Raw genomic sequence first — 27,613 nt, 5'->3', positions numbered from 1 at the left:
AACATTTCTTGAAACTTGCCATCTTTATATCACGTTTTACCAAATATTTTCAAGAAATTAGCCTCAAGGGGAAAAAAATGTTCTTCTGAAGTAATTCTCTGTTTTATATATATATATATATATATCATATATATATATATATATATATATATATATATATATATATATATATAACTGTATAATATATATGTTTGCTTTGGTTACCAGAAAGTTCAAAGCCAGATATAAATCTTGATAACTCATTCATTCATTTATTCAATAAACATACATGGAGTCCCTATTACATAGCAGGCACCATGCAAAGTGCTGGGGATTCTGAGCTCAAGGACACAGAGTCAGCATTCTAGAAAGTCATGGACAGATACTGAATTAACAAGTGGCCATTACTATGACTGAGGTATGCATAGGATATTCTGAGAGCTCAGAATATAGCTCCTCACCCAGCCTGGGCGAGGGGCAGGGGCGGTGAGGGGAGACGGCAGGGACAATCAAGGGTTCCCCTAAAAATGATATATCAGCTCTGGTTCATTGCAAATTATCTTTCATTTGATTGCTGATGTTTCTGGTTCTTTCTATAAAGCTGTTTCAAACTTTCATAGAAAAGACTGGAAAAAATGCATCTATATTCATACATATGCACATTTAAATATACACACAACGCTCACTAAACAATATCCTCTTAACCTAAAGGAACCCTCACAATTTACAAAATACTGCTTACAATGGGGTATTACAAGGAAACTTGTGAAAATCAGACATAACTAGAAGTGACCTGCTTTGAAGAATGGATTCTTACCATGAATATTGTTCATGATTCCAAAGTACCAAATATTAAGGTATCCTCTTATGAATTTAGCATATTCTTAACATTTTCTTTTTCACTACCCCTTATTCCAGCATGCTGACCCCAAAGATCTTGATCTGGTGGGTAGCTCTGGGCTGGCAGACAGTGATTGACAACAGAGATTAACTGTGTGGTTTCTTGATGGATCCTGGCTTACTTCCAGATTTGGCTAATGCAAAGCCAGTGCATTCCTTTGCCTCCTCCTATACCAACTTTTCCTTCTACCACATCGTACACTGTGAGAGAATGGGGTTGCTGGCATCATTTCAAGTTATATCATTGATTCAAATCTATCCCCAAGCAAACTTGCTTTTATTTCAGAAGAACACTCTCTAGTGATCTGAATTGCAGGGGCAGTAAAACAATTCTACATTTATGTAGCATTGCCGTCCCCAAAGGAATAGTTTTCTATGCCTACAAATACCTTAGAAGCAATAATGAGTGTGGTGGAGTGGAGTCTTTTCTGTGGCTTTCTAAAAAAATCAGAATTCCATGCAGTAGAAATGTGATGAATTTGATGCTTAATAACGGCAACAACTGTTATAATAAAAGATATTACATGCATAATTCTCATTTAATAGCAACTCCTTCATAAACTTATGATAAAAATAATAATATCCAGCTTATAAATCAGAATCGGCAAGGAAAGTAAGTTGTGCCTTCAGGGAAGAGCCGCACAGAGGGGCGGACACCATCCTCAGGGTTCTCTCTGCTGAGATCATGCTCTAGCTGAAATTCACATGGCTTTCTCCCTCCCTCCCTTCTTTCCGCTCTCTGCTGAAATGGCCCCTTGTCAGAAAGGCCTTTCCTGACCACATTTCTTTAAAATAGCACCCCCGGCATTCTCTAGCCCCCTTCTCTGCTTGCTTCTCTCTCTCTCTCTCTCTCTCTCTCTCTCTCTCTCTCTCTCTCTCCCCCCCCACCCCACTCCTTCCCTGCCTTCCTCCCTCACCCCCAGTTTACCAATGCTACTTTGCACTTCAAAATCTCTGTAGCCAAAAACATTCACCTTCCTGAACATGAGTCTTTAAGACCCTTTAAGTCTTACTAAGTTTAGCAAAAGAGGAAGATGTGAAAGACATGATAGGCTGTGATTCGCTTAAATCACAGGAGATCTAGAACCCAGTAAAACAAGAAACATAAAATATAGCCAAATAAGCAGTTAAGTGTCTGATCCACAATTGCTCTTGGTTCTGTCGCTACAAGGGAACATACCTTAGAAAAAACTTTAAGAATGAGTAAATAAATAAAAGCATCCGGCCACAGAAACTCCAGGCTTTGAGCAGACCACAATTCTAAGTCTCAGTGTTTTGTTTTTGACATTTGCAACCAAAGTGTTCCACTAAACCACCTTCCAAGGAGCAATGAAGCAGAGCCCCAACAAATCTTTCACCAAGCTACCAAGAGTGCAAGGCTAAATGAATGGGGCAGGGCCAAACACAGTTAACAAACTGCACACTTGTAAGATGGAAATAAGTTGCTCTGTCTTAGCAGTAACTATCCTCGCTAAGTAGCTCTAAAAGAGTTGTGAAGCCTTGACGCGTTTCTCTTTGGTGTGTAGCTGTCAATGTGTTCATTTCTATCGGCAGAAAAAAAAAAAAGGCTGCCAAAATATGGGGCTTTGTCCAGCACCCACTGGAGCTGGCCCCAATGGAGAACTTCAAGCTGCATCGGACCACTTCCCTGGACAAAGAACACATGGAAACATGTGCTATTGGTTATGAACCCATGTACCTTTTCTGAGGCCCTTTCCTCTTGCCCACATGGAAATAATATCATGGTACATGGAAAGTAAGTCCATTTCTACAACAACCTTTTGAGTGGTCATCTGTACCAGGCAACCTGGGCTCTATCTAGGACGCTCCTATTTGCTGCACACAGGGAGCCTGGCTCAGCCAGGGAAAAGGTAAGTTTTCAAGACCGCAAAAAGATGAACTCCATCCTAGATGTGGCTCTTCTTTTGAAGTAACGCATCCAATTCTTGTCTGCTCTGTGTTATTTTATCCTATGCAACACAGCTCTCACTTGTCTAGGATTCCATTTCTAGAAAAGTCAGATAATAGTATGGAAAGGACGCATGATACATGGCTTTGCTCAGCCACATACTGAGCAGCTTTGGGCACATCACTTCCCTCTCTTGGTCTTGGTTTCCCCATCTATAAACTACAAGGATGAGAGTAAAATGATAGCTGAGAGTGCTCTCTACTCTAAGAGTCTCCAGTACTGTGGATTTTTCTGAGATGTATCTCTCTTTGAAAGAAGTCTTTTCATCATCAATTCTTTCTGGCCTCTTATCAGTTTTTAGTTCTTATTTATCCTCCTATCTGTCCCCAGACTTTGTGGGTCATATGTTCTTTGCCCTCTGCTGGAGAATTTTCGGGGTGATTCTTCAAATCACATAAGAGACTGATTGAAGACTCAGGAATTTCCAACTATCTGGTCACCCTGAGCCTGACAGCTCTCTCGTGCTTTCATCATCAGGTGGGGAGGACAGAAGTGGCCCTCACTGGCTACATGGGCCTACACACATCCTTTATTTGGGGGGCTGCAAATGGGCCCTTTCTAACTCTTGGCTTATAGACTGTCATGCTACAGAGTTGGAGCCCTGAAGGAATCAGTGCCCTATATCACCTTCTCAGGATGCCTCTTTTCTACTCTCCCTTTCCTTTATCCTTCTCACACATTCTCACTCTTCCCTTTTCTTTCTCCCCCTTTTGCATCTCCTAGTGTCCCGTGAGCACACTAAGGGTTATTTAGACCCACTGGTAACCCACAGAAAAATAAAATAAGAAATGGCTGCTTATCTTCAGTGAACAGAACCACAAGATTAGGACTGAGAACTCTGCGAAGCACCTCCATGTTGACAGCATGAAGAAAGCTGTAACATAAAAGCATGTAAGATAAAATGAGTTCACAATCACAAATTAAGATCAATAACTTTATGTCGAAACACTCTAAGACACGGCTTTGTGTCACAAGTTTTTCATAAAAAGTTGGCATGATTAGGGGAAGAAGACATGGAAACCACAATATTTAACAGATGTGCAAGCAGCATAATCCCTGAGATTAATGAAACTCCAGGTCACAACCGTTTAATACATCTTTGCAAAGCATGAGCAGCGCGTGCGGTGAGGATTTGTAGTTCAATCAAAATATCTTCTCTACATCCACTTGTGAACATAATACACTCCATATCCACATGATTAACAAAAGCAGCCTCGTCCAGGAGGGCTGCCAACAGCAGGCAGAAGTGTGGCATATCTAAACAAATGAGCATGGAAAGGTATCATTATGACTGATGTTGTAGACATTTGGGATAAAAGGCTTTTAAAGTAAGTAGGAGGTTTTAGGCAGGGGACAAGTCTTAAAGAGGTCCTTATGCTTAACAGCCTTTCCCAGGCACAAACCAGGTAGAAAAAAGACCCTGACTTCAAGACAGCATCCTCTTGTCCCCAGGTGGAATGATCTGGTGGGCTGCAGATGGAGTGGATGCAGATTTTCAGCGGCAGCAGGAGGAATGGGGTGAAGGTTCCTCTCCGCAGCCATGGAGAATCACTTAATCCGGCCCTGCTGTAACTCAGTGGGATTGGGCCTACTTTCCTCTTTCAGAGGTAAAAACCTTTGGTTTTTGAGCAAGCACCGTGAACTTTCCTTCCTGGTATAAAACAGAATTTGCCAGGGACTTTTTTTTGTCCCTCTTTGATTAATCATGCCATGGATATGTGCCTAAATAAAGACTCCTTATGAAATGGCTGCAGGACATGAGCCAAACCACTCTGATATCCAAATTCAAACAACTGACTTTTCCCCTTCCCCTCCCCTTCAAAAGGCATTTAAAGTTTTTTTCCTAAAACAGTACGAACATATTAGATCTGGAAATTTGCCATTTCATAGCAGAGGCCGGAGGACAGATCAATAGAGTGGCACAAACTGTGAGTATGTCTTTAGCAAGAGCTTCTTGGGTGAAACAGCGCTCCTGGCTGTGTCTTGGGTAAATCCAAAGCAGAGAGAGGCAAGACTTATCTTAAGATGTGGAGGGAGAGCTGCTTTTCGGAGTCCTGGCCCAACAGGCCTCTCCACGGTGCACAGGGAAGAAAAATATGTATTCACTGTACTGTACCCTGGCTCCTTGACCCAAGGTCAGGGCTGGGGATGGAGCAGACGCAGAAGTGTGGGGAAGCAAGAAGAAACAAGAAAGCCACTTTTTCATAAAGTGGAAAAAGGAAAAACAGTATCAAGAAGGACTGGTATCATGGCAAGAGCAAGAATAAGACTGTTGGTGTCCAGCCCTTCATGTGGGGTACCTGTCTGCGTGCCTCTTTATCCCTCCTTCCCAGATACCCTAGCCCCAATGGCAGGTCCTCAGCGCACATCCATTCAATAGTCAGTATTTACAGAGCTCCTACCTTGCACCAGACACTGAGTTAGAAATGAAGGATGCAGAGATAAACTCTATAGGCTCCCTGCTCTGAAGATACAGAGCCCCATCAGGAGAGCTGGATAAAGTCCACTATGAGTCATGTCTATTTCATCATGAGCACCACCAGCTACGGATGTTGCCCACATCACAGGAAGCACTTAGCATCCCCACCCCTTTCTTCAAAAGGTAAAGTCCCCTTCCCGGTAGATATACTTGCTATTACACAATTGGACCTGCATTTCCCTGACTGAAAGATTATCTCCAGTTAAAAACCAGGAGGAGGAAATCCATGAAGCTTATTAGTAATCTAGACTTCTGTATGAAAGAGTTAACTACATCCTTTCCAAAGAGAAGACTGTCACATAGAGGATTTGAGGACTGGTTCCCTAAAAGTAGTACAGAGGAGGACACATATGCAGAGGGCAGCCCAGGCCTGGCACTTGTCCTAATTCTTCAGGCCACACTCCCAAGACACATCCCACTTGCTATATTTTGTATATTCTCAAACTTGGAAAATCATTCATGTTCTAAATAATGTCACATGCAACATATAAGTCTTAGATTAGTTTTTCTTATTAGGGTCTTAGAAAAGATGGCTTTTTCAGGAACTTTCCTAAACATACAGATTTTTGACTCTTGCCTTGCATGCCCCTATCAGATAACCAGTATGGGACCTCCTTGTGTTTGGAGGATATCCCTTATATGCTGAGTTTTAGGAAGCATGCAGTGCACCCCCAAATCCCATATGCCCTTTGTTATCCACCCACCCAGCATTACATTTCAAACAACAGGAATTATTCATCATTTTCATCAAATAAGAGTCGAGATTCCCCAGGTGAGTTCTCCCTTCCTCTCATCTGTGAGTTTAAGGCAGGTGGCCTACATAATTCTCATCAGGTTTTATTCTGGTGCACAATCAAGGGGATGAGAACACTAGGCAAGATTAGAAATAGAGCAGTCTCTTGAACAAAAATAAAAGGCAAGGTGATAGGTTCTTCATTGGCCTATCCTTAAGCATCTGAGCCATGTGTTGAAACAAAATGACTCTATAATTGCCCTAAGAAATCCTGGCTTGTTTTGAAAGGGTATTTTTGAAAAGAGAAAATTTAGGAAATGTTTCACATTCAAAGACCCTCTTACCAATATTTATTCGGAGCTCTGAGTACCTTACACATTGCTTTCAATAGTCTTTATCCAGATGAGGCAGCTACACTAAAGACTGCCTTAACACCAAATAAAACTGAGTTCTATTGTACCTCTACTTTCCATCCTGCTGAGAGTCTCTCTTGTAATTACAGCAGCTGCTCATCAGTAATGGGACTAGAGATGCGGTACCAATGATTAGAACCAGGACAAGGAATCCATCTTCAGAAATTATCCCTGAAGTTCATGATTTGGATCTATAACTTGAACCAAACTACTTGCTCTACTAATTAAAACTGGCCTATCAGGAGATTTTGAATGTTATCTGAAGGTACATCCTCAAATGCCACACCCAGATCTCCGTCAAGCCATCTGGGAAAACATAGCTCATTTCCAGAAAAGTTTATCACATGGCAGGTGTAACCAGTTGTAAAAAGAAAAATAACACACAAACCTGATTTTCAAGAAGCAAATGATATCACTATCATAACCAAGTGGGTAGAGCCACTTGAATAACAGGTTATATATTTTATTTTAAAGTAAAGAAATCAGTTAAATGTCACATGTTAGCTGGAAATATCTTTTAAAGGAATTAAATACACAAGGGAAAAAAATGTGTAGCTATGGGTGGTGATGGATGTTAATCAGACTTATCGTGATCATTTGGCCATATATATGAATATCAAATCTTTATGTTGCACAGCTAAACCTAATACAACATTTTATGTCAATTATATATTGACAATGTTGTATATCAATTTTAAAAAGAGAAAGAAGCTTGGGCCGGCTGAGTGGCACATTGGTTAAGAGTTGGCTTGGGAGCGCCAGCTCTGAGCAGCAGGGAACTGGTTCAGATCCCACATGAGGGCCAGTGACACTGCGCCCTCTACAGCTAAGATGCTGAACAACAGCTCAACCTGGAGCTGGGCTGCTGTGAGTTGCCGGTGACGGCGTAGGCTACAGTGGGGCTGCAGTGGGCTGCTGTGAGTGGCCGGCAGCCGGCATGAGCTGCTGTGAGCCACCGTGAGCGGCCGTCCAATGGCCGGTGACCGATCTGCCTCACCCGGGAAGAGCGCAATGATAATACCAACATGGGCCACTGAAGGAACGTCCTCCACAACTAGACTGAAGAACAAAAGAACAGCAACTTGTCTGTTCCCCTCCTCCAATTCCCCAATAAAATCTTTAAAATAAAATAAAATAAAAAGAAGAGAGAAGCTGAGGAAAGTACTCCGAGGTACTGTGTGGTTTGGAAAAGGGGTTCTGATAGTGATTAACTTCATTCACAAGGAGGGAAATGGCATCACGGCCCTAATCTGCCTGGACTAGACCACAACTCACCACTTTATCTCCCACCCTAGACCTGCCCCTCCCCAGTTGTAATCCAGGCAGAAAGCTGTGGGGAGAGACCAGCAGATTCCTTGGTAGGTTCCCTGATCCTTGGAGGCCAAGCGGCTTTCCTGAGAGAGGAGGCGTTCTGAGCAAAGCATGAGCCTGGAGGAGAGTAGAGGCAGCCATTTTGGCAGCCAAACTCTCAGCTGTGTCTAGAAAGTAATCTACTTAGCCTAACTCACAGCCCAGGCATGGCTTTGTTTGGGGAGGACTTTACTGGGGCTGGCACTGTTTGACTTTAGTAAACAAGCTTGGAGATTAGTGATTTGTAAAGTCACTGAACAACCTGGTAGGTGAGGGTGTGGTTGAGTTCCTGGGTTTTGCCAATTGAGAGGTGTGGGGTGCAGGAAAAGTGATGTGAAAGGTTTATGTTTGACTGGGAAGCCCAATTTCCTCCTGGAATTTTCCTGTTAGAGGCAGTCTGACCTCTTCAACCACATGAACTTTCTTCTTAGGAAAATAAAAATAACAGCCAAGACAATCCTTCTTCAAAGACTCCCTTTCAAGTTGGTTACTCAGTCTGGGTCTTCTTGAGTATTGAGGTTGGCCACCGGGAAAATGACCCAAAGAAGCTTCCTGTGCACATTTCTTCATCACTTTTCAGAACAAATTGTACAGTGGAATTGGTACACGAAGAAGGAGGTAGGAAGAGAGCTCGGGAGGGGCCACACTGTAAATGGAACCCTGTCTTGTGGAATGCAGGCTCCCTTATACATAATCCGAAAGTAAACAGTAGAAAGGTCAACTGTTTGAAAAGCAAGAGAGAAGCTGCAGGGCACATTTCAATGCCAGTGACAAATTATTTATGAACTATCTATTGTTCGGATTATCTTTCCCTCTGATGAGCTCCATTAGAAGAATTAGTGAGCGGTGACAACAGTTAATAACTGCCCTGTTCTCACAACTTAAGAAGCATTCCACATGGTTCTACTCTCAAGAGTTGCTAAGGACAAAAGATGTTGCCTAGCTGAGGATAACGGGTTCCTCCAGCAAGCACACCTGTTCACAGTATCATATGATTCCTGAGTTACATAATGTACTTTATATAATATCTCCTGCCTCAAGAACAGACCTGTGCATTTAACACCAAGCACACCACTACCTACATTTCCCACATGCATGCAGTTGCCTTGAGTGTTGATATAAATTACCTGTTCTATGTATAGAAAAGACAATGCCCAATGGAAAAATTGTCACTGATTACAAGGTGGTTTTTCCCAGCCAATAGATACAGGACTATCTATTGATATCCCCCCAAAAGGGTTCCATTAAAAATCTACATTATTGAAGGGGGAGCACAGAGAGGAATTAAAAGGAAGGTACATTGTTTAATATTTTCATCCAATTAAATTAGTACTTCATAAAATCAGTCAGCAAATACTGACAAGATTTCACCATGCTACTTGGTTATGACAGAAATAGAAAGAACCACCTTGGGTTCCACAGGAAAAAGTCCTGACCTAGAAGAGCATGGAACAAATGAGTCAGTGGGACCCTGCTGGCTAATACTGTGAGTAAATACATGCTACTCAGTCACCCAAAACCTCATGCGTACTTGGAGTGGAGACTCATAAAGTCTTTTTAGAACTAAAAGAACTTTTAAAAAATGGCTTCCCTTCCTCCCTCCCTCCATCCTTCTTCCCTTACGCAGTCAACAAAGGCCGAGATTACCAGTCTAGTGTTAACTTCACACAGTAATTGTCCAATTTAAATTAATAGACTTTTTTTTTTAAAGAAAAATGTTCCCTCAAAATTCCCAGCGTTAATTTTATCATTTTCAATGTGTTCCTTCCTTAGAAAACACCAGTACAAAACCAGGTACAAAAATCCTTCGATGTATCGCCCTTAATGTACACAAACCAAAGCACATGTAGAAATAAATACAACTCAAACTATAAAACCAATAGCATTCAAGTGAATAACACTAATACAACATGCTAGATGGTGTTCTACTCAAACCACACTTGCCCAAATGAGGCTATATGAGGTACTGATCACTGATTGCTGTGGCATGGGTCCTTTTGAGCTCAGCAAGCATTTACTTCCATGATATATGAGTATGTGATGACTGGATTCTCCCACCACCAGGGGTAATTCCCACTACTGGAACTACTGTGAAACCTATCTTCATCAGCCCACTCTGTGGGCGTTTGGTCTTTACATGTAAATAGTGCTCTGGCATCAAATTGATTCTACCCTGATTTTTCTTAAGAACCGACATTTAAACTGGGTCTGCTTGACATTAATTTGAACATGAACCTAGATTCAGGTGCAGACACTGAAATCATGCCACAGTGCTCAGTTATAACACTGTTATCCCGTGTTCCAGAATGCATCTAGATTAAATTTTTATTGCCATCCAAATTAAAGCAACATTTAAAAATTCTTATAGAAAACTCACAAATGCCCCAAGGCCCTCAGCCCCCAATGTGACAAACTGCCCTTGTAGGATGCTATTTGCTACCAGGTTCTTACAGATAATCTGCCTTTAGTGTGTCCTTAAAACTAGAAACATACTTGGATCAAATCCTTGAGGGGTGAGTTTAGGAGCTGGAGGAGATGGGAAACAGTTAGTATAAGGAATAAAATCAGAGCTCACATAAGATAACGCAAAGACTGCCAAGAGGCAAACGCAGAGCCCAGCAGACATGTGACTTGTTCTGTCAGCGCTGAGTGCTGAGTCCCCTGCTCTCTCACTGTGACCTAGTTTTCATCATAAAGGATATGCAATATTGAAGGCCTTTCTCAGAGACTACAATCCAGAGAAAGATGAAGCATGATTCAAACGTGAGATTCTACAAAATAGGCCTGTTCTGCCCTTGAAACAAACTTCCCATCATCATGGTGCTGGTCTTTTTGTCATTTGAATCACCACCTCCAAGATCAATTGTCTGCCCTGCTCTGTGCCCCAGGAGGGTGACTCCCACAGACCGTGTCACCCAGGTTCCTGGGCCAGCTGACTTCTGGTTGGGTTTGGCCAATGAAGGCACCAGCAGGAGACTGCAGGGAAGTTGGGGTGTTTCTTCCCACTCCCCACATTCTTCAGCTCAGCATCACTGGTGGAACTGGATTCCTCCACAGACCCAGCCCCAGCAGGCACTGCTTCCTCCACTGCAGCCCAAAGTGCTCATGAAACACTCTTTCCTTCCCTTGTCCCTTCAGGCCAGGGCTGTACACTTCTTCCTTCTCTTGTCTCCTCAGCTCAGGGCTGCCCATGGCTTTCAACTTTTGCCTTCCGTTGTTTGTCTGCACACAGCCCTCTGGGCAGCCCTTACTGAATTCTCTTCATTTGAACCAATGGGGTGAATTCTGTGTCCTGCTGGGACCATTACTGATACAACCATCAAATTGTTCAGGCGAATCAGTACTATGTGAACTCCTAGGTGTAGATTAGACTCTCAAAAATTAACAATATAAAAAAAGGAAGAAAAATCACCACTTATCAGGGAAGCAAGCCCCTGAAGATAATCATATAAACAACAAAAGTGGCCTTTACACTCTAAGTCCACTTGTGAAAAGTTTAGCTTAAAAAAACACCTTAGGAAATAAAAGAGTTATATTGATGAAGAAGCTTACTACATTATCATCTATAGAAGAGGAAATTTTGGAAACAACCTAGATGTCGATTAGTAAGGGCATAATTAAATTATGACACGTCAACTTAATGGACTATGATGCTACCATGAAATATTAGTGAGACTTTGTAGCAACAAAAACATGTTTATAATAATAATGATAAATGAAACGGATATTTTCACATATATTTGAACATACATTACAAGTTTTATTATGTAAAAACAAATACGCATGAACCTAAATATTAGCTAAAATTTCACAAAACTAAATACCACGTTGCAGTACTCAAATTCTAAGTACGATGTGTTTCTTTTCTAAAATATTTTTAAGATAAAACAAAAGGCATAATATCCAGAGACCACATGACTACAGCTAGTGATGGGAGGGGTGCATTCTGGGAGATCAAGTCTCCTTCAGACTATGTCCTGCCCTCCAATCAATAAGCTGCCCCTCAGCAGGGCATTTAACTTCAGTTTCCATTTCTTTCCTGTTCAGTAGGATGGGTACTGACCCACTCAAAAGGATGTAAAGTTAACGAAACCTAATAGGACTACAAAATATTTGTTTTCTTTCATGTTTATGACTCACTATATATACTGAATGTATATGCTGACTTTAGCAGGAACAATTTAAAACGAAAACATTTTCTTAGACAAATTGTGTGGTGCAATGCCTTGTGAGCTCTCTTTCAGAGACTGAGCACTTTCATTAGAAAGTGGTAAGATGAACATTGTCATGTGGGGGCCTTCACTGGATGTTTTAAAATGTTTCATGCTCCTCCTTAAAGAGATCCCATCTAGCAGAGTGATAACAGATTGATGGCCATGACCTTCTTCCCATTCTTCTAACTCCTTTTAAAATGAAATCAAGGTTCTTGCTGCTGGTGTCTGTGGGCCACGTGCCAAGGCACTGTAATGAGGGTTACTTATCATCCCCCACCCTCAAGACCATCACCTCAGCTCACTGCTAATGTGTTAATGCCAACAACAATCATTTCAAACGAGGGGAAATCCAAGAGAAAAATGCTTTCCCCATCCCCGAGGCTTATTTTCTGTAAACAGGAGCTGTCAGAATGACAGTGCCTTCGTACCGAAGACAAATGTGACACCATATCGACATTACAACAAAATGCTTTTATAGACACAAAGCTCTTTATGCTTTAATTTTAAACTGATGATTTGATATCTCCCTAAATTATACATTTCGCAGAGTTTCCTAATTTAAAACATGTATTGGTCTAGAATATATATTAACTTGAAATATTGCCTCCCTATTTCATAGACGAGTGGATGATCATTTTCTTTAATTACACATTAATTCCAATGTATTACCTGGATAGGCAGTTTATGTTTTAACAGGGTAAAGATTAATGGGCAGGTGTTCTGCTATAATCTGACTGAAGAAGAAATATAGGGATTATATATGATTCATTTATTATTTCTCTGAGCTGAATAATATTAATAACACTGCCACCTTATATTTATAAAGCACTTTTCATTTTCAAAGTGCTTTTGTATCTGGGATTACATTTTCCTGGATCTGTTACCTTTGACAGTGCCTTCCAGAGAGCACACAACTCTACAGTTTTTCAATTTTCTGATGCCCAAGCATTTTATGTGCATACATTTTATATCAATGGGATATGGTCAGAGGTAGCAGAATAACCATGACCTTTGGAGATAGACCTGGGTTCAAGTCTCAGCTCAACCACTTACTGCAAGACCTTGGATGAATTACTATGAACATCAGTGTTATCATCTTTAAAATGGGAATAACATCACCTTCCATCAATGGCTATGGAAGGACTAAAGAAGATGTAACTTGGAAAAGGGTCTATTATGTATCTGAAACATAGCAGACACTTGATAAATAAAAGTTACTGCTATTATTAGCAGCTATTTTACTCTGTCTTAAACATTTTATTGCTCCTATCTGATTTATTTTCTTCAAAATACAGTAATACCTTGGTTTGCGAGCATAATTCATTCTGGGAACAAACTACTCATACTGCAAGACATCACATTAAAAAGTATTAGAAACATTTGCTCGTCTTGCAGAACACTCGCAAACCAAGTTACTCACAATCCAAGGTTTTACTGTATTTGATTTCAGAGAGGTACGGAGGAAGTAGAAAATCAAGAATAACAACACTGATTCCAGAAAGTATACCAGACATCAATTCAATCTCAGACACCTTCAGTCCTAAGCCCCCTTCTCAAGCAAAGAGTCTGTAAAAACTCACCCATCTCTTTCCTACTTGAGTAAAATTAAGGGTAACAGTGCTTGGGATAAACTCCAGTACCCATTGGTTGGCATTCCTGTATTCTAAGTTTAAAAGTACATATCAAACCCAAGAAAACGTCTCAAACAAATAATGCTCTTTGATTACTGTGGTAGCCAGCCTCCACAATGGCCCCATGATCTCATCTCCTAGTAGTCACAACTTTGGTGGTTCCCTCCCCCACCCCCAACACACACACTGAATGAAGCCAGGCTAGTCTATAACACAACCAATGGAATTAAGTGGAAATGTGTGGTTTCTGAGGCTAAGTCCTAAAAGACACTGGAGTTTCTGCCTTGGTCTCTTGGAACACTTGCTCTGGAGGAAGTCAAACACTATTTCATGAGGACACTCAAGCAGTCTCATAAAGAGGACCACATCAAGAGGAACCAATGTGCCAGTACCAACTGCCTGCCATGTGAGTCACCTTAGATATAAATCCATCCAGCCCCAGACAAGCCTTCAGATGACTGCAGTCCTGGCCAACATTTGACTACAACCTCATGAGAAACCTTGATCCACAATAGCCCAGCCAAGCCACTTCTGAATTCCTGACCCAGAAAAACTATGAGAGATAATAAATGATTATTGGTGCTTTAAGCAACTAAATTTTGGAGGAGTGCTTTATTACATAGCAATAGATTGTTATTACAGTGACAAGGGTAATTTGGCAAGAACATGGATTGGAACGACATGACCCTTCATCATATACCCACATAATCCAAAGGACATGTCTAAACAATGATAGATGAACAACATGGCCCTGCTACACAGAGGAAAGTGGCTTTACTATAGAGATTACTTTCATATTTTAAGCATATCATATCACATATTAACTAATCCCCCAAATTCCCCACTTAATTCCAAAAGCCTAAAAAAATGATATATTTGATTATATAAAAATGTAAAATGTCTATGTGGAAAAACTATAAATAAAGTAAAAAATCTAATGACAAATGAGGAAAATTATCAGTGATGTAGGATGGATAAAGTGTTAATATTCTCTATATAAAAGAAAATGTATAAATTTTTAAAAAATCACTCACTAGGAGAACAGAAAGCAGATATGACTGAGAGCTTCAAGTAGAAGAGGTGCAAAGAAAGACTGAGCTCTAGGGCAATCTAGCATTTAGGTATCAGGAAGAAGAGGTTTTCAGCAAAGGAGACCAAGCAGTGGCCAGCAGGGCAGAAAGAGAACTAGGATTCTGATGTCCAGGAAGCCAATATTCAAAAAGGGTTTGAAGAAAGAAGTGCTAAGGAGTGGGTGGCCGAGAGGCTCAGTTGGTTAAGAGCGTGAGCTCTGAGCAACAGCGTCACCGGTTCAATTCCCACATGGGCCAGTGAGCTGCGCCCGAGCTGAGCTGCTGCTGAGCTGCCAACAGGTGGCAGGATGGCTCAGCTGGTGAGAGCACATGCTCCTAACAACAAGGTTACAGGTTCCACTCGCGCATGGGATGGTGGGCTATGCCCACCCACGACTAAGATTGAACATGGCACCTTGAGCTGAGCTGCCCTGAGCTGCCACCGGGCAGCCAGATGGTGCCTGGACTTGGAGCTGAGCTAGCTGCACCCTCCACAACTAAGATTGAAGGACAACAACTTGGCTGTTCCCCTGCCCCAATTCCCCAATAAAATCTTTTTTATAAAAAAAAAAAAAAGGAGTGATAAAATGTGTCAAACCCCACTTGTGAGGTCAAGGAAGATGAGAAGTGAAGGTGGATTAGATCTTGCCCATGGAATCACTGGTAACAGTTGCATCATCCAATTCCTCTTCCTAATGTCCATAAATGTTTGTTGAGTACCCATGATATGCTAGATACAGCATATGAACATAGCTCCGGTTATGTTGTAACTGCCAGTCTGTCATGACGCCAATACAGCTTGTTCTTTCAGTTTACACCCCAAAGGACATTATAGATTCTCGGGAGTGGAGGGATGGGAAGAAAGTCAAAATAATCACATTCAAATCCATTAGGTGTCAGAAAGTGACATGCCAGCAAATAAGTGGTAAATATTAGGAGGTGCCTGGAAGACTCGTAGCTATGAATCACAATAATAATTTTATGACTTCTTTACACCTAGAGCAGTCTGCATAGGCGAGATTATGCTGCCAAACCAAACAACCCCTCAATCTCAGTGATCTGAAACAATATACATCTATTTCTTGCGACTGAAAGCCCACATTGGGTTCAGGCACCTCTCCCAGATAATTATCTTCCATGTGTTGTTTTAGCATTCCAGACAACTCTAAATGTGGAAACGCATTTTCACAATCACCACAGCAGGGGAAGAAAGCCCTACAGGGTCACAACACCAGCAATTAAATAATCTAGCCCAGAAGTGACTCATGTTCAACCACAACCCTTTGGGTAGAGTCACATGACCTGCCCAATTGCAAAGGGAGCCAGGAGGAAAAATTGTCCCCTGAAGATGAACTAGATATCGGTGAGCATTATAAGTCTTGACCACAATCAGTTTCTATTTTTCAAAGGATCTGACATCTAATCATTCATTTGACCATATTCATAAAAAGCATCCCAATAAAGTAAGGAGTTATTAGAATATCCATTTATAGATGTGAAAATTGAAGCAACAGAAGTTTCAACAACTTATCTAATTAGTGGGAATATCTAATTTAAATTGCAGTAAGGATTGCCTCCCAGCTCTATGAGCATTTTTTTTCACAAGTCCATGTGGCCATTAACCTGGAAAAAAAAATAGGATCACTGATACTTGTGATCATTATGGTATACATAAAACATGCCACGGAGCAGAATACCACATGATTCCCTAAGAGTCTTATACCAAAGAAGGCCCTTTGCAATTGCTGGGAGCCGTCCCTTCAGATATACTCCTGGCAATGACTGGCTGATGCCTAAAGTGAAAGCCCAAAGGGCGTAAAGTGGAACGTTTGGATTTTCCTAATAACACTTGAGGCTCCTTTCTCTGCATCTGTCACTAAAGATTAGCCCTCAGAATAGCATGTGTGAACCCTCTTCATGTTAAAGATGAACTTTAAGTTTCAACATTCCATACAGTTCTAATTTGCAGACTGCTGACAGCCTAGCTTTAACCAAGACCAGCCTTTACGACTTCTGTGTTAAGCCTTAAGGTACAATTTCCTTCTCTCAGGTCTGTGGGGTCTTGATATGGTTTTAGGACAGCAGGGAAGAGCTATGTTAGGGTTTTTCTTTATCAGTCGTTACTTAATCTAGCAGCACCAAATGCTAACATTTTTCAAAAAGAAATATATATCCAAACCCTGGATTCCTATCAAATTCTAGATTGTATCAAAATGAAGTATCACTTGGCATTGAGATAAAAACATTACTTACAATGATAAGACTTTTCTCCAAAGATTGTGTATTGAAAGAGTTGAAAGAGCAATTGGCTGCAAGCTCTTGTTTTTTCTTCCAATTCTTAAATTCCATACCTTAATCCTTCATTTAGAAGTTGATATGTGAGCAAAGTACTAAGTAAAAGCCTCAAATGGTATCAGGTTAACCCCTTGAAGCCCTTTTGAACTGTTCTGTCCACAGCTTCCCTTTGCTTTACTGGGCTTTCAGAGAGAAAGAGAAAAGAATGGAATTTCCAATGCTGAGAGAAATGGCACATACCCAGATCTGACAGTAGCCAACCAGCTACTATTCCACCTTGGAAAAGGACAAGGATTTTTCAGTCCAAAACTATACCTTCTCAGTACCTCGTGAAGCAATGGCACCTTACATAGTGAAGATAACTTGGTCTCCTGAAAAAGTCACTGTGCAGTTTACTCCAAGAAGCCACCTAAACTCACTTGCTGTCCTCATCAGAATAAGGCCTACCCAGAGAGTGTGGAAAAGGCTCCCAGATGTGTGTATAATGGAAAAAGCATGAGGAGATATGGGTTTTATTCCAAGACCAATCCATTACTAGTTATTCCCATATTTATGGGGGAAAAAACTAGAGACAATCTTGAGTGTCAAATGGAATGGTACCCATGAAAGCACTTTACATTTGAATAGAGCCTTATGGTTTGCAACATATTTTACTTAATATTGCTCCCCCCAGCCTATATTAAGATCCCATACTTACACTGCCCAACTAGCAAGGACAGAAAACTTCACTGTCGAGTCTACTTATCCATTCCAAATGTTATTTATCTTTCTCAACTTCATCACAGAATTTAAAGCTGGTAGTTGACCTTGGAATCCTTTCATGTCATTGGCCCATGAGTCGAAATCCTATTCTCTATCCTAACATACAAAACTTGGAGCAAAACTGTCAGAGAGTGTTACTGAGTCCTGTGAAAACTTTTAAGGGTTCTCCATCCCTTAAGTAGGGGATCACATAATATATCCTCTAAATTGGAACACTTCAGACTGTGGAAAGGGACTCTTTAAATAATGACACCAGGACAACAGTTAAACTGGAACTGCCCTTACAAGCCACCCTCTTTACACACCTCACCGGTAGACCTCAAGTTAGCCAGGAGATTCAAGCCTTGACGGCTTATCTAAAAATGAAATCACATTTTCATTAACCTATTTTTCTGATGCATTAAATTTTCTCCAACTGACTTTTCAGATGGTAGGCACCATCTGAGCTTTCAGCTCCTCTCCCATCACCACTTCTTATACACCCTCTTCTTTTGTTCCACAAAACAGTCAGCAACTTGGACAGAAAAACACAGATCACTTGATGTATCTATTTAAAGGAACTCTATTTATTTGTTGGCTTGTTGGTTTTAAAAACACAAACTACACCAAATGGAAAACAACCTAGAACCAAACACTGCTAACATTTCAGCCACCGTTGTTCCAGTCTGTTTTCAATGTTCTGAACTTTTAATTACACTAGTGATATATATTTTGTCCCTTTATAACATTGGAAAATTAGAAGGAATAATGGCCCAAGAACCTATTGATTTCCAGGCACTTAACATACATTATTCCTTTTAAGTTTCACACTAACCTTTGTTGATGGCAGTACTTTTATATACGTATTACAGATAAGGAAACCGAGGCTAAGAGACATTAAGTGATTTGTATGGGAGACAGATTTCAGCCCCAAAGTTCATTGCATTTATACCATATGATATTATTTTTAATAATATAGGCATTTTCTTCTTGTCTTTTCTCTGTATAGTTTTGTTTATTTAACCTAATCATACTATGTATACCACATTCTATCTTTATATGTATTTTCAAATATTAACATAAACCTTGTAAGGATTGCTTCTCAATAAGAGAAATGCAGGACCAACCGAGTGGCGCGTTGGCTAAGAGCTGGCTTGGGACGCCAGAGGGCCCCGGTTCAGATCCCACATATGAGGGCCAGTGACACTGCCCTCTACAGCTAAGAAGCTGAACACAGCTCAACCTGGAGCTGGGCTGCTGTGAGTCGCTGGCAACGGCGTAGGCTGCAGCCCCTGTGGCAGTGGGTTGCCATGGGCTACCATGTGTAGCCAGCAGCCAGCGTGAGCGGCCAGCAGCTGTCAGTGAGTGGCCGTCCAGAAGCTGGCAACTGATCTGCCTCGCCCGGGAAAAGTGCAATGATGGTGCCAACTTGAGCCAGTGAAGCAACGTCCTCCACAACTAGACTGAAGAACAAAAGGACAGCAACTCATCTGTTCCCCTTCCCCCAATTCCCCAATTAAAAAATAAAATAAAATAAAAACAAGAGAAACGCAAGCTTGATGGGAAAAAAAATCTTCCTCAATCTCTTGTATATCCAAGTCCACCCAATCTCTTTCTGAGGTAACCACAGAGAACCCTTTCTTGCGTCTCCTCTAAGACACCTAAGCACGTCAGGCATCTGTTCATACTCCGTCCCTCTGTTCCCTTTACAACATGATTCCAATGGCTCTCCATGCTCACTGTCACCACTTCTTCTCTTACATCCTCTCTTACGCTCACTCCAATCAGACTTTCTTTTCTACCACTTCAGCAAGACTGCACTTGTCTAAGTCACCAATGTCCTCCACACTGCCAAATCCCAAAGTCATTTCTAAGGCCTCCTTTTCCTCAACTTGGAAGAGCCACCGACATTGTATATTGCAACTTCTTTCTTGAAACACTGCCTTCTCTTGGCTCCTAGGATGTCACTCTCTGAATATCATCCTGCCTCTTTGGCCATTCCTTGCTGGTCTCCTTTGATGGCCCTTCCCCACCTTCCAGACCTCTAAATGTTGGGCAATCCCAATCCTCAGCCATCTTTCCTTCTCAGTCTATACTTCCTCCCTTAGGTTATCTCAACCAGGCCTGCGCTTTAAATGCCTTCTATATGTTGATGGCTGTTGGCCCGACTCCAGTCCAGACTTCTCCTCTAAACCCCAGGCTTGTCTGTCCATCTGTCTCCTTGGCACCTTATAGGGACTCTCGAACTCAACAGGTCAAAACTGAGTTATCTAGCCTCCTACCCCAGTCTTTTCATCGCAGTAAATAGAAACTTTATTTTTCTTGTTGGGGGGAGGCAGAAACTAACAAAAAAATAAAACCTTCTTAATTTCATTCTCCCTTGCTCCCTCCCTCATTACCATAAGTGAAAAAAAATAATAAACTGTATTTCATCGAAATTAAAACTTCAGTTCTTTGAAAGACACTGATAGAATGAAAAGACAAACCACAGAATAAGAAAAAATATTTGCTAAGCATATATCCGATAAAAGATTTACATCCAGAATATGTAAGCATGTTCAAAAATGAATGAGAAAACAGTCCAATTTTTTAAATGGGGGGGGGCACCACACCAAAGAAAACATACAAATGGTAAATAGCACATAAAGGATGTTCAACATCATTACTCAGTTAGGAAATGCTAATAAAAACCACAATGAGATAAAAAGGCTTACATACCAAGTACTGGTGAGAAAGTGGAGGAACTGAAACTCATCCACTGCTGGTGTGAACATAAAATGGTGTAGAAAACACTGTGATGGTTTATTAGTTAAGCATACAGCTCTATCATATGATCCAGCATGTGTAACCAAGAGAAAAGAAAATATACTACCCTACAAAGTCTTGTATACAAATGTTCATAGTAGCTTTATTTGTAATAGCCCGAAGCTACAAACAACCCAAATGTCCATCAATAGGTGAATGGAAACACAGATTGTGGCATAACCATACAGTAGGATGTTATTCAGCAGTAAAATGAAATGAACTGATGATACACACAACAGTATATGATCTCAGAATAATTATGCTGAATGAAAGAAGGCAGACAAAAAGGAGTACATACTGTACTCTTAACATAAAGCTCTAGAAAATGCAAACTGGTTACAGTGACAAGGCATTTCCCCGCCTGGGAAAGTGGGTGCACAGAGAGGGGTGGGAGGTGGGGGTTCCCAAGGGGCCCAAGAAAACATTTGGGGGTGATGAATGTGTTCCTTATCTTGATTATGGTGATCATTTGACAAATATATACATGTCACACTTAACAAATTGTACACTTTAAATATGTGCAGTTTATTGTAGGTCAATTTTATCTCAAAAAAGCTGTTTAAAAAACAATAAGAGGAGATTGTCTATTCGAGGTTGCCCTTTTGCCAACCTAAATTTTGCCTCACTGCAAAAATTTTCTTGAAGAGTATTTAGGAACAGAGTGACACTGTTAAACTTAATGCTCTGTGAAACAGTCTAAACTAATTGTTTCAAAGGCCTGTGGCAGCAGTTTTCTGAGATTTTATCAGACAACACTTTTTTTCTGTATGTAAACATAAACTAATGTTGCCACTGGATACCAAACAATGCCCTTACTGCAGTACTCTCAACTATGTTCATACCAACAGCTGAATGCGCTATTTCACCTGAGGAAAGCTGAGAACAATGCCCTTAGCTCTCTGTATCATTCCAGTTACTTTACATAGTGGCTTCTGCAGGGAATTCTCCTACGAGGGAGACAGCAGATTTGAACTGGTGGATTGGGGGGGGAAGAAGGGGGTGTGCATGTGTCTGTGTGCGTGTGCATGTGTGTGTGCACTTGTGTGTAAGAAAGATTGAGAGAGAGAATGAAAGAGACACAGAAGGACATAGGAAGGGAGACCTTGAGTCAAGTATCCATTATTAGATGTGTTACTGCTTCTGGAACTTTCTGGCTTTCATCCAGCCATTTCTTTCCTACAGAAAAAATGTGGGGGTTAATTGCTCGAGTTCTAAATATAATAGCTCCAATCTCTCCTACATCTTCTACTCCTGCCCTCAGGAATTCATAGAGTCCACAATTTCTATTTTATTTTTTTTATTAGTTCAGGTGTACACAACAATGTAATAGTTAGACATTCCACCCCTCACAAAGTGATAACCCTCCTCCCCCAATCTATTGCCCCTCTGACATCATATATAGCTGTTACAATTCCATTGACTCTATTTCCTATGCTGTACTCCACATCCTGTGACTATATATATATATCAAGTCATAGTTGACATTCAGTATTATTCAGCTTCGGCAATTTCTCAGCTTTCGTTTATAGAACAAGTACACACAAACACAGGGACACACGTGTATACTTGTGCATTCAAACCCAAATCCTTCCAACAACAGTACAAATGTTTCCTTTTATTTTCTTCTTAGCAGAAGTTATCAAAACCCCGTATTACTGTAAAGGCCTCTCTGCCTCAAATAATTCCATAGTTTCATCTCATATTTGGCCCCTTTACACTAAGTCAGTGTTTCCTAAGTGCAGTCCGAGCCAGTGACAACTTGGATTTGACTAAAACAATGAAGAAATCAACTCATCTCTTCCATATATTTAGTTATGTTTTAAATGTTACTTCACTCCTTTGAACAGAAAACCAGTGTCCCTTGGCAAAGACAGAATGTAATTCTAGACATAATTACAATGAACACTAAAGATGGTGGTAGATGCCTATAAGCATTTCCTGCAGATGCCCCCGGTCTGAGCTCAGCTCTCTCTTGGGGCTTGTGTGGCTATCTAAGGCATCTCTAGCACTTGCTGGTATCTCTTTTTAACAAGCTGATACTTTCTTCTTGAGTCTTGACTAATGTGTAGGACTGAGAGAGAGTTGAAAGGGAGTAACTTCCTACATGTGTTGTCATGTGCGCCCTGAAATCATCTCGTGTCATGGGAATCCCTGTTCTCCAGGGTCTCTGAGAGCTGGTCTCCTCAGCCATGAGGCTAACATGGATTCAAAGTTCACCTAAGAGTCTGACCTATGCTGAGGACCTGGGAGAAGCATGAGGGCCTCTACTAGCCCATATGGTACCTTTGTGAAAATTAGGAAAAAGCGCCCACTCTGGGCAGATGAGTAGTGCTATGTGTGTGTGTGTCTCTTGGCAAGAAGGGGTGTCTGAAAGCATTGGAAAAATGGCTCCCTTTCTCCAGGCTAATGGAGCCTTCTTACAGACAGAGCACAGGTTGGATTTGGGCTCCTCTCAACCCACTGGCTTGGTGCCCTTGTGCCATGAACAACAGGCACGACTATACTTGCTGGTTTGCCATGCATTACCTAAGCCTCAGCATTTCCACTAGTTACTACCAAATTCATAATTCCACGGCTGACTTTCTAGGGCTATCTGTGGTGTCCCCCCATCCTATCCCAATTCCTTTTAATTTCTAGCCTCTGGGCTGTGCAGTGCCTCAGGAGTACGTCCATAGGGAAATACTATACTAGAGAAAAAAGAAGCACTAACAGTTCCCTTGAGGGTTCCAGATTTCCTCGGGTTTGGGCTCATCACTGCTAGCCCCATCCCCATCACTGCTACATTAGAGGCTGGATCTGGCAGAGAAGCAGCCCTTTGTGGAAATGGCTAGTTTCCGGGCTGGCCAAGTGGCGCCTTGGTTAAGAGCTGGCTTGCGACACCAGAGGACCCTGGTTCGGATCCCACATATGAGGGCCAGTGACACTGCCCTCTACAGCTAAGATGCTGAACAACAGCTCGACCTGGAGCTGGGCTGCCATGAGTCGCCAGCGACGGCATAGGCTGCAACCCCTGATGCAGTGGGCTGCCATAAGCTACCGTGTGTGGCTGGCAGCCAGCGTGAGTGGCCGGCAGCCGGTGTGAGCTGCCAAGAGCCGCCATGAGTGGCCATCCAGAGGCTGGCGACCAATATGCCTCACCTGGGAAGAACGCAATGATAATACCAACATGGGCCAGTGAAGTGACATCCTCCACAACTAGACTGAAGAACAAAAGGACAGCAACTTGTCTGTTCCCCTTCCCCCGATTTCCCAGCACTGTTCCCCTCCCCCAATTCCCCAATAAAATCTTTAAAAAAATAAATAAATAAATGGCTAGTTTCCTTTCAGTCATGCTGATACCAAATAGCTGGGTAATTAGTCGAGTTTGGAGGTATGCCTCTTTTGTCAAAGGTACACACTCATGAACGTCAAGTTAAGGTAACACATTGAAAGCCTCAGAACTGACAAGAGGGTCTACTGTTTAAGTAAATGAGTTTTAACTGTCTGCAGGCACAGCTCTGTCCTGCAAGATTGAAACTATGACAAGGGTTGGTTCAAGCAACAAGAGTATCGATGAAAAATGCCACAAACAGCTGGATGTCAGGAGGAGCCTGGGTTAGTATGAGTACAGACAGGACGCAAGTTTTTGTTTTGCTTTTTATACTCCAAATTCTGGGTCACTCACAGCCCAGCCGGCATGGCAGTTTTGAAAGGGGAGTTCTAACATGTTAGTAAGGCCAAAGATGGATTCTTTTAGCCTTTCACAATAGCATAGGCAAAGTCATCATGTAAATAAGATGCTTGATTCATGAAACCTGTAGGAGGGGGTAGTGAGGAGGAACTAAACTTGCCCAAAAAGAGAAGGATATATTGGCCAGTAGGCTCTTTTTGAAGGTAAGTCTCTACCGGTTCCTCTAGTCCAGTCTGAAGACCCACTACCCATTAATGTCAGAGCAGGGGAACCTAGGGGAGGACCCACAGAGCTGCTTGTGAATACAAATTTCTAGAGAAAATAATCCATCTAAAAGTGGCAAACTGGCATCAGCTCGTGTGGCAATGCCAGCTGATTAGTAATGACTGCTCGGAACGCCGAGTTGAGACGTATTCTGGGGTCACACTTGAGCCAAAAGGAAAAGGGGCTATAACTTTATAATGACTTTAAAATACAGTATGATACAGTTTAGACTATCATGTACTCCACCACACTCCCTCCCTCCCTAGCAGGCGCTGGCAGATATCAGTAATCAATCTTTTCCTAACAGGAAATAAATTTGTATAAATGGTTCTCTTTAGAACAAAAGTGTGAAATTCCTCAGATGGACCATAATGATGGCAAACTGCTCCTCCAAACAACACACTGAAACAATAAAGAGACCGCTGGGTGCCAAGCTTGGGGGGCATCTTGGAACACGGGTTGCCTCCTGCTGCCACTCCGTGATCCTACCACGAGTCATCAGCAGCTGAGAAACCCACTCTGGTCTCTGAAGAAACAGATGTAAGAGAAGTGCTTCTGTTTCTCTGAAGGGCTCTCCCTGCCCTCCCTAGTCCAGGGGACCACAAAGGCAAAGCTTTTTCACAGATTTCACTAACGTATAGGCAGTACACCTTCAAAATCTCAGTGCATAACCCATTATACATAGAGGACATTAATAGTCATTGGACATCAGGAACCATTTATTTAAGCAATTGTTTTGGCAGCTGCTCAGAAACTCAGGAGGCATTCTGAGCCACTGATCATTGCTGTGACAGTTCAATATGTGGGAATGGCATCTGAGAGCCACGTAAAAGTGTGGGACATGGGAGTGCATCAAAGTCCCGTCATCTCACATTTGTCCTAAAATTGCCACTGTTAAATGAGTATGGTAATATATATATCATATATATATATATGATATATATATTATATATGTTATATACAATATATGAATATATATTAGATAGCCATACCTCAAAGTTCTAATGTACTCATATAACAAATAAGCTTAACTTACAGAAGCAATATAAGAAATCAAACCCATTTTTAAATCTCCTCCGTCATGTCAGAACTCACACAGGGAAAACAGGTGTTTTACTACATGAATCCAAATGTTTGAAAACATGAAAGCTAGGGCAACCTTAGAAAATTTAAGTCTCAGAAATTCACAATGAAATTCTTAATGTACCCACATTGGTACCCATTCACAAAGAAAAGAACGCAGGAGGAGCATGGGGTTGGGTCTCTTAATTCCTAGGATTTTCTATCACTATGCCAACTTCTGTAAGAACCGAAAAAAAAGTCATAGCTATTACAAGAATGCAATTATTTACAATTTTTATTTGCGAGCTCTTTAAAAGATACTGCCTCGAAGTCATCAAAAATGTGGTATTTGACTCAATGGCTTTTAAAAATTATACTTGCTTCTATTTCCTCATTAAATAAATCTTGCCTCTATGCATTAAAAGTCATGTAGGGTACATGATGGAATGACCAAATGGCCTAAGAAAACTGCTGATGTTTAGATTCAAGCACATTTGTATTTCTCACTGATGGATCAACAGCCATTGACTTTTTCCAAAGTCAGGAAAGCAACTTAATTTATTTAAGAGGCTTGTTTTACTGCCTAGTCTAACTTGTATAAATTTCTGGTGACACCTAATCCAAAAACTCTGCTTCTTCCTTTCACAATTATTCCCAGTTACACTGACACTACCTTCTGGAAGAAGGTACAAGCATCCTAGAACAGATGAACAATCACAGCCCTGAGAATGACAGGCTCAATCACTGCCCATCTGAGATTGTTAGAGTCTGGCATTCCCCAATGGAGGTGATGCAACCTGGGTTGCCAGTTCAGCAAATGAAAACACAGGATGCTCAGTTCAATTTGAATTTCAGATTAACAACAAATTTTCATTGTTTATCTGAAATCCAAGTGTCACGGGGTGTGCTGTATTTTATCTGCAACCCTACCTCCCTCCGGTGAGTTCCTGTGCATGGTGTGCACAAAAGGAGACACCTTCCAAACATCCTGGTGAGTTTGCAACTTTTGCAGATATAAAGTTGAAGAACAGTGCCTCCATCTACAACATGTCCTCGAAGGCTTCATACTTGAAGGACTTGCAAAGTGGCTTTGCCCTGCCTGCTCTTCTAATGGGAGAGGCTCTTTTTTAGGGGGAGAAGGTGGGGAGCAGGACAATGGTGCATGGAGCCACCAGAGCAGCGTGCCTACAAGCTTTTCAGGCTCCACTTCTGTAGTAATGCACGGCTCTCACAGCACTTTACAGGTGATGATAATCATAATTATTATGTGGTGCCATTTTTGAGCACCTGTTTACTAATTGCCAGAAACTGAAATTGACAAGCATGTTTGGCTGGCTCCCACTGAGGAAGAAGACTTAGCTCCACATTTTGACATCTGGCTCAAAATTACCCCTTTGAAAATAACAGGAGATTTAAAGGTTCTATTCACACTTAAAAAAAAAAAAGTAATTCTTTGCTTTGGGCCAGAAGAAAGCAGTTATTTCTTTTCTTTGTCTTCCTCTCTAACATATTCTATTCACAACCTTTTCCTCTTGATGGAACTTTACACACCTCAACTAATGAATCCCTCAGTTAGCAGCAACTTTCCATATTTTCTCACCTGCAGAAAGTAAAATAGGAAAAAAAACAACTTAAGAAGAAAAAAATCAACCACTCAGAGGTGGCTGAGAGCTTTAATTATTGCCTGGAAAGCAACACCCTTTCACAGCATCTTTAAGGCTCATTTTCATAATTACATACTGATTGAAACTGGTAAATTCATTTCCATATTAATATTAAGTAATGATTAACAGAGCTCAGGACCCAACTTCAGGACCTGAAACCATGGACTAAGTGCAAAATAAAGATATTTAACCCATAGGGGTAAATTTGCTACTTGTCTCTCAAATGATTTTCCAATCATTAACTGGCATACAATAAATTTACATTTGCTCCATGATAACTCACCAAGAAGGAATTCAGGCAGTTACCAAGGGGCATTAACAAACACAAGACCACCTCAGACTTGTTGACTCCCTTCCTCCCATTTTTCTCTCCC

The 27,613-nt window shown here is 41.3% G+C and overlaps 1 protein-coding gene across 1 annotated transcript in view; it reads right to left on the bottom strand.

Moving 5' to 3' along the window:
* LYPD6B (LY6/PLAUR domain containing 6B) overlaps positions 1 to 27,613 on the bottom strand; it is a 118,341-nt gene that overhangs the window by 80,989 nt on the left and 9,739 nt on the right. The window lies entirely within an intron of this gene.

The sequence above is a fragment of the Hipposideros armiger genome, unplaced genomic scaffold (genome assembly GCF_001890085.2).
Source record: "Hipposideros armiger isolate ML-2016 unplaced genomic scaffold, ASM189008v1 scaffold_104, whole genome shotgun sequence".
Lineage (NCBI taxonomy): Eukaryota > Metazoa > Chordata > Mammalia > Chiroptera > Hipposideridae > Hipposideros > Hipposideros armiger.
Note: the sequence above shows the minus strand (reverse complement) of the source record. Positions and strands in the feature narration are given on the sequence as shown.